The following is a 7,895-nucleotide window of genomic DNA, read 5'->3' on the forward strand; positions in this document are numbered from 1 at the left end:
GTATAATATGCATGTAAGTATATACTCGTGATCACCTCCCGAGTGATCACGACCCGATAGTATAGCATGGCAGAAAGACAAGAATGTAGGGCCACTGATGGAATACTAGCATCCTATACTAAGCATTTAGGATTGCTGGTAAAGGTAACAATAGTAGTAGCAAGGACATGCTATGCAACAGAATAGGAATTAACAGAAAGCAGTAACATGCTACACTACTCTAATGCAAGCAGTAGAGAGAAGAATAGGCGATATCTGGTGATCAGGGGGGGGGGGCTTGATAACCCACAAGTATAGGGGATCGCGATAGTTTTCGAGGGTAGAGTATTCAACCCAAATTTATTGATTCGACACAAGGGGAGCCAAATAATATTCTCAAGTATTAGCAGCTGAGTTGTCAATTCAACCACACCTGGAAACTTAGTATCTACAGCAAGGTATTTAGTAGCAAAGTAATATAATAATAATGGCAACGGTAGCAAAAGTAATATTTTTGGGTTTTGTAGTGATTGTAACAATAGCAACGGAAAAGTAAATAAGAGAAGAACAATATATGAATAGCTCATAGGCATTGGATGGGTGATGGAGAATTATGTCGGATGCGATCGATCATGCAACAATTATAACATAGGGTGACACAGAACTAGCTCCAGTTCATCAATGTAATGTAGGCATGTATTCCGAATATAGTCATACGTGCTTATGAAAAAGAACTTGCATGACATCTTTTGTCCTACCCTCCCATGGCAGCGGGGTCCTATTGGAAACTAAGGGATATTAAGGCCTCCTTTTAATAGAGTACCGGACCAAAACATTAACACATAGTGAATACATGAACTCCTCAAAATACGGTCATCACCGGTAATGGTCCCGATTATTGTCACTTCGGGGTTAACGGATCATAACACATAATAGGTGCCTATAGACTTTGCAAGATAGGATCAAGAACTCACATATATTCATGAAAACATAATAGGTTCAGATCGGAAATCATGGCACTCGGGCCCTAGTGACAAGCATTAAGCATAGCAAAGTCATAGCAACATCAATCTCAGAACATAGTGGATACTAGGGATCAAACCCTAACAAAACTAACTCAGTTACATGATAAATCTCATCCAACCCATCACTGTCCAGCAAGCCTATGATGGAATTACCCACGCACGGCGGTGAGCATCATGAAATTGGTGATGGAGGAAGGTTGATGATGACGATGGTGACGGATTCCCCTCTCCGGAGCCTCGAACGGACTCCAGATCAGCCCTCCCGAGAGAGTTTAGGGCTTGGGGGCGGCTCCGTATCGTAAAACGCAATGATTCCTTCTCCCTGATTTTTTTCTCCCCGAACACGAATATATGGAGTTGGAGTTGAGGTTGTTGGAGCGTCAGGGGGCCCATGAGGCAGGGAGCGCGCCCAGGGGGAGTAGGCGCGCCCCCACCCTCGTGGACAGGGTGTGGGCCCCCTGACCTGGACTCTTCTTCCAGTATTTTTTATATATTCCAAAAATAATCTCGTTGATTTTCAGGTCATTCCAAGAACTTTTATTTCTGCACAAAAATAACACCATGACAATTCTGCTGAAAACAACGTCAGTCCGGGTTAGTTCCATTCAAATCATGCAAGTTAGAGTCCAAAGCAAGGGCAAAAGTGTTTGGAAAAGTAGATATGACAGAGACGTATCAACTCCCCCAAGCTTAAACCTTTGCTTGTCCTCAAGCAACTCTGTTGATAAACTGAAAGTGATAAAGAAAAACTTTTACAAACTTTGTTTGCTCTTGTTGCTGTAAATATGTAAAGCCAGCACTCAGGTTGTCAGCAAAGATTATGAACTAACCATATTCACAATAACATTTAGGTCTCATGTTTACTCAAATCAATGGCATAATCAGCTAGCAAGCAATAATAACAAATCTCGGATGACAACACTTTCTCAAAACAATCATGATATGATATAACAAGATGGTATCTCGCTATCCCTTTCTGAGACCGCAAAACATAAATGCAGAGCACCTTTAAGGATCAAGGACTGACTAGACATTGTAATTCATGGTAAAAGAGATCTAGTCACAGTCATACTCAATGTAAACTAACAGTAATGGATGCAAATGACAGCGGTTCTCTCCAAATGGTGCTTTTTAATAAGAGGATTGTCGGTGTCAAAACCGGCGGATCTCGGGTAGGGGATCCCGAACTGTGCGTCTAGGTGGATGGTAACATGAGGCAGGGGAAACGAAGTTTTACCCAGGTTCAGGCCCTCTTGATGGGGGTAAAACCCTACGTCCTGCTTGATTAATATTGATGATATGGGTAGTAAAAGAGTAGATCTACCACGAGATCAGAGAGGCTAAACCCTAGAAGCTAGCCTATGGTATGATTGTATGTTTTCCTACGGACTAAAACGCTCCGGTTTATATAGACATCGGAGAGGGCTAGGGTTACACAAGGTCGGTTACAAAGGAGGAGATATACATATCCGTATTGCCTAGCTTGCCTTCCACGCCAAGTAGAGTCCCATCCGTACACGAGACGAAGTCTTTAATCTTGTATCTTCATAGTCTAGCAGTCCGGCCAAAGGATATAATCCGGCTATCCGGAGACCCCCTAATCCAGGACTCCGTTAGTAGCCGCTGAACCAGGCTTTCAATGACGATGAGTCCGGCGCGCAGTATTGTCTTCGGCATTGCAAGGCGGGTTCCTCCTCTGAATACATCACGGAAGAATTTGAATACAAGGATAGTGTCCGATCCTGCAAAATAAGTTCCACATACCAATGTAGAGAGAATAATACTTCCAGAAATCTAATCTGCTGACACATCTTGGCAACACAACATTATGTCATGGCCCAGTGATTATTCGAACTGTTTCCTTTAACTAGCCCCGCACATAACGCGAGGCAGTTTTTTGACACGTCTTGTCAAAGCAGAGATTGTGTTCCCCTAATTACATGATTCTCATCAATACGGTCGTGGGTAACCCAACCGTATCTAGGACTCCTAGATCATAGGCAAGTCCCAAACGGTTACGGAGAGGATGCTTGATATTCACCCTCTTTATAAAGGGACAAGGCTTTTACTCTTTCCCTCCTGTGCTCAATCGAATCCTTCCCCCGCCTCGAGTTCTAACACCCAAAGCCCAGGTCAGGTGCTCCGGACCTTCAATCATGTCCGGATGTAGCCTTCAATGATGGTGGATTCCCTCCTCCATTACAGAAGAAGATATCAAGAAGTTGAGGGAGGCCAGATACCTGACCGCCGAGGTTTCGCATCGGCTGCCTGCCCGAGGGCAGGTCGTCCCTACTCCTGAACCCAACGAAGACGCCGTGTTCATCTCCCACTTCCTCCGAGGTCTAGGCCTCACTCTGGATCCCTTCGTTAGGGGGCTAATGTTTTATTACGGGCTAGATTTCCACGATCTAGCCCCAGACTCCTTTCTCCACATCTCATCATTTATTGTTGTATGTGAGGCTTTCCTCCGCATTACCCCTTACTTCGGCCTATGGCTCAAGACCTTTGACGTGAAGCCAAAGATGGTCGAGGGGCAGCATGTAGCATGCGGAGGCGCATTAATAAGCAAGATCGTCGGAGCTCCATGGCCAAAGGGTTCTATTCCAGAGGTGTCCGGATTATGGCAACGGGAGTGGTTTTACATCACAGCTCCCAGAAGTGCCAAGTGGGCGGCTGCCCCTGCTTTCTGCTTAGGCCCTCCGCCACAACTGATGTCATGGATTAGCATAGGGCTGAGCTGGGGTCCCGCCAAGGACGTGCCTGTACTGCAAATCCGCATTCAAAATCTCTTCAAAGGATATTTCAGTTTGATTATGGTAATGCAAGTCATGCTGGTTCGACGAATCCAGCCATGCAAACGCCGGCCTCTTCGCATGTGGGAGTTCAACCCAGAAGGACCGTGCGCTATTCAGAATTTCCTCGGCCTGATGCACGAGGAGATGTATTGATCATTCTTCGGACCCCAGATAGAGTGTCCGGATACTACCGAGGACGTGGGCCAGAGCAGCAACTGCATCGCCGACCAAGTAAGTTATCCTCTAGTCAAACACACCATCTTTCATTTATCATGACGTTATTCTGAAAGATCGCTCTTTGACCTGGACTAGATAACAAAGGCGAAGATGATTCGGTGTTCGACCCCCTTCCTGAGGGTTTGGAAAATCCAGTACTGGAAAATATGCTCGAGCTAGCACCTTCCCCGGAGCCCTCAAAGGAAGACAAAGGGGGGAATAATGAGGGCGAAAGCGGGCCTCCACCACTACCTATTCCGACCGAGGGAACGAGCGCCTCCGTGAGGGAGGATAACCGAGGGGAGGAATCTGAAATTCACTCACCCCGGGGAAGGAAGAGGACTACCTCTGAAGATCCGGAAACCAAGGTTTCCAAGCAGGAGAGGAAATCTCCACCAGATGGTCCTGCCTTGGAGGGTGCTCTTGCCGCACAAAGTCCGCGTGGGGATCAGCCCTCTAACGAGCTGTAAGTAATTAAAAAGTACTTTAATAGTGAAGATATATTACCTTACCTCTGAGGAAAATAACCAAAGTATTTATCTTGCAGTTCGGATCTTAGCCCTTCTCAGCAGAGCTCGTCTTCCTGGGATCTTCTTCCGGAGATGATGGAGAGAGAAACGCCTCCCCCGGACTCCTCCGCTCAAGAAGCGGGCGACCTTGAAGTGTCGTCACGGAGGGCCTCTTCGGATCCGGTGAGGCCAGAAGATAATCCTATAGTCACCCGAAGTCCCTAGCGTCCGGTTTTCGAAGAGAGCAAACAGAAGAGTCCGACACCGTCTGGTATGCGGTCATACGTACTGAGAGAGCTGTTGGAGCGAGCGGCCATCTCAGAAGAACACCATACATTGATGGGTACGGTGATGGAAAGGATTTCATCCGCCGAAAGCGGGTTCCATGATGCCTTTATGAGTCTACTGACGGGCTTTGAGGTACGTAAAATGATGTACATTTGTGATGGTACCGCACATTTTTAGGTGGGCCCTGTGTAGATAGTAGCCCCTGAGACTCTGGTTGTCACCGATAACGGTGGCAAACAGAGGATCGTAGTCCCAGGCAATAACCATACCGCTTTAATGTGCAGGTAGTGGGAGCTCCGGTGGCTAGCCGGACTCATGAGTTTGCCGAACTGAAGTGGCAACTGGATGCGGCGGATGCCGACATCGAGCTTGTTAACAAGAGGCTTGACGAGGCACAGGGTAAGTGGTATTTTCTGGTGGATGCCACATAGTAAGAGCAGCATGATGCCAGTATCTTTAATATGTTGTGACTACAGATGGAGCTACCACCATGGAAACCCTGCAGGTGGAGCTTGCCCGAGCCAAAGAACAAGCAAGGATTAGTAATGCGGCCGCTTTGAAGGCGGCCGAAGAGTTGAAAGCCGAGAAGGCCGCGCATTGTGAGAGCAAAGATAAGATGGCCAAGATGGCCGTAAAGTTAAAAGACGCTGCCGACCGTTGCCAGTTCCTTGAAAAAGAAAACCGAGCGAAGGCAACAGACCTTGAAAAGGCCACGATGGCGAACAAAGACACCGGCACTGCTATGAGAGCAAAGAAGGAGGAGCTGCGTGAAGCCGGGGATATTGCGGCTGGGAAGCCCTTTATGCTGTGGAGGAAGTTCGAAGATCCACGGTATGCCTCTCTGGATCGACTGTGGAGTTCGTCAGACACATATATGGACTTGGCGGCGAGCGCTGTCGATGCGGCCAAATACTTCCAAGATAAACAGATCGTGAAGTGGACAAGCTGTTCTGGTCGCAATTTAACGTTCCAGAGCGTCCGCTTCCGTTGACTGATCAGCTAGCCGAATGGGCCGAACTCAATAGGTTGTCCGGACTCGCCATGAGGTCTGTTGTGGATCAGCTGTGGCTGAAAAAGCCGAAGCCGAACAGCTATTTTAGCTTAGTGCAGCAGTTCCTTGGTGCAGTGCCGCGCATCAATGCGATGAAGAGGTCGGCGTGCATAGAAGGCTCACGGATGGCCCTTTCCCATGTTAAAGCATACTGGGCGGAGATGGATGCTACCATTGTTGTGGCGCAGGGTTCGGCCATAGGTCGAGTGGCTGTCGAGCACTATTTCAAAGAGGTTCTCGAGGGTGCTTGTTTGATAGAGGCCCAGTGCTCGAAGAATATTATGTTTGAGTGACATGTATTCCCATTGTAAACACAATGTTTTTATGAAATTTGTTAAGGTTGTGTTTATACTTTTGCCTGAAAGTAATATGATGCCTCCTGTGCGGCCGTTTATGTATACATGTGTATAACCTGAAAGATTGCAGTCGTCGGCTTCAGCCCCCATGCATATAATGTGGAGGTGTTCGCAGAAGATGCGTGTTCACACTTAACCCAACGTCTTGGTCCTATTAAGGAGGTGATAGCACAATGAACGAGGCAACCGGACTATAATGCTTTAACACTTTCACTTAGCCATAGGAGTTTGACGGTGGGGCTACTATATAGCCTCCGGTGGCTCCGCACTCTCCCGAATTCGGGGTGCGTACATGCCTGGCCGGGAAACGGCGCTTCATTAAGGCGGAGGAATTCTAACATTCCGATAGGTCATCGAGTGGTTGACCAGTCTCACGCTATATCATGACAGTCAGTTTTCGGCTTTCTCTATTGAGGTGCTCGTCCAGATGACCCAGGGCACAATCGCAGTAGTTTTTTTAGAACGAAGGCTCAAGAAGAGCCCGGTTTTGAATTAACAAAGCCATCAACCGGCCAGGTGTACAAGACTGCGACTTACAACAAGAAAGAGGAAAGCGGAAAGAAAAAGATACAAAGTGCTCAGCAGAACAACTCGAAGGCAAAGAGCACACATCACTCTTGCCATCGAACGATGCAAAGCCAAAACTAGCTAACCTACGGAGGCGCCAGGAGGAGGGCACCACCATTCAAGATTTGTGTCGTTGGCTGCCACCAAAGGGATCAAATAGGGAAAACATGATCTGACTCCGCCGCCGCAAAGGGTCCCTACCCTACCACCCGGGTTCGATGGGTACCGCACCGGCGGCCGACGAAGTGATTCACCCTAGAATCCAAATCAAAGTGCCCCGGCTGCCCAAGGAGAGGCACCAGAGTCAGACCCACATGAAACGGAGGACCGACCACCAAAACACCATCGTCGGCAGCAACAAGGCAAAACACCGGACGAGAGTTATCGGACGTAGCCGCTGAAAACCTCAGAGAAGGCCAAAAGGATGCGACACCATGTCCCTGGCCAAGGATAGGAATCGCCACGCCGAAGGCCTACCGTCGGCATGGAGGCAGGGACCCCAATCCCCTCGAACCTGTGGCTGGAACCCTCTGCACCTAGACCAGAGAAGGATGCCGTTGATGAAAACAGGCCACCATTTGCCGCCCTCGCACCACACCCAACTCCACCACCACTCGAGCCATCCCCGGACGACACCCTCAGGAAGGAACACGCCACCAAAATGCCGTTGTCGCCACAACAAGGGGACCTGAGGCTTTCACCTGAGCTCTTGGACGGGATGGGAGGAGGAGTCCCACCGAAGCCTCCAACAAGGTAAACGACGCACAAAGGTGCCGCCTTCGGTGTGGCCGCCGCGCCGGCCAGGGGTTCCCCCCGGATCCGCCCCCACGCATAAAATCCGTGCACCCGACACTGAGATCCAGCGACCAGAGCCACCAGAGGCCGAGATCAGCGCGAATCAGAGTGGATCGAGGTTGAAGACGCCACTTCTCCAGGGCGCAAACGACGGGCGAGGAGTCGCCGCAGCAGCCGCCGCCCGCCGCCTCCGCGCCGCCCTCATGGCCAGGGAGGTGGCCCACCTGCACCCGCCGATGCCACCCGCCGCACAGGCCACGTCGCGTGCCGCTGTTCGGGGCCGCCGCCCCAGAAGCCGAGGCCCTCCACACAGG

Source organism: Triticum dicoccoides, chromosome 3A (genome assembly GCF_002162155.2).
Source record: "Triticum dicoccoides isolate Atlit2015 ecotype Zavitan chromosome 3A, WEW_v2.0, whole genome shotgun sequence".
NCBI classification, from domain to species: Eukaryota; Viridiplantae; Streptophyta; class Magnoliopsida; order Poales; family Poaceae; genus Triticum; species Triticum dicoccoides.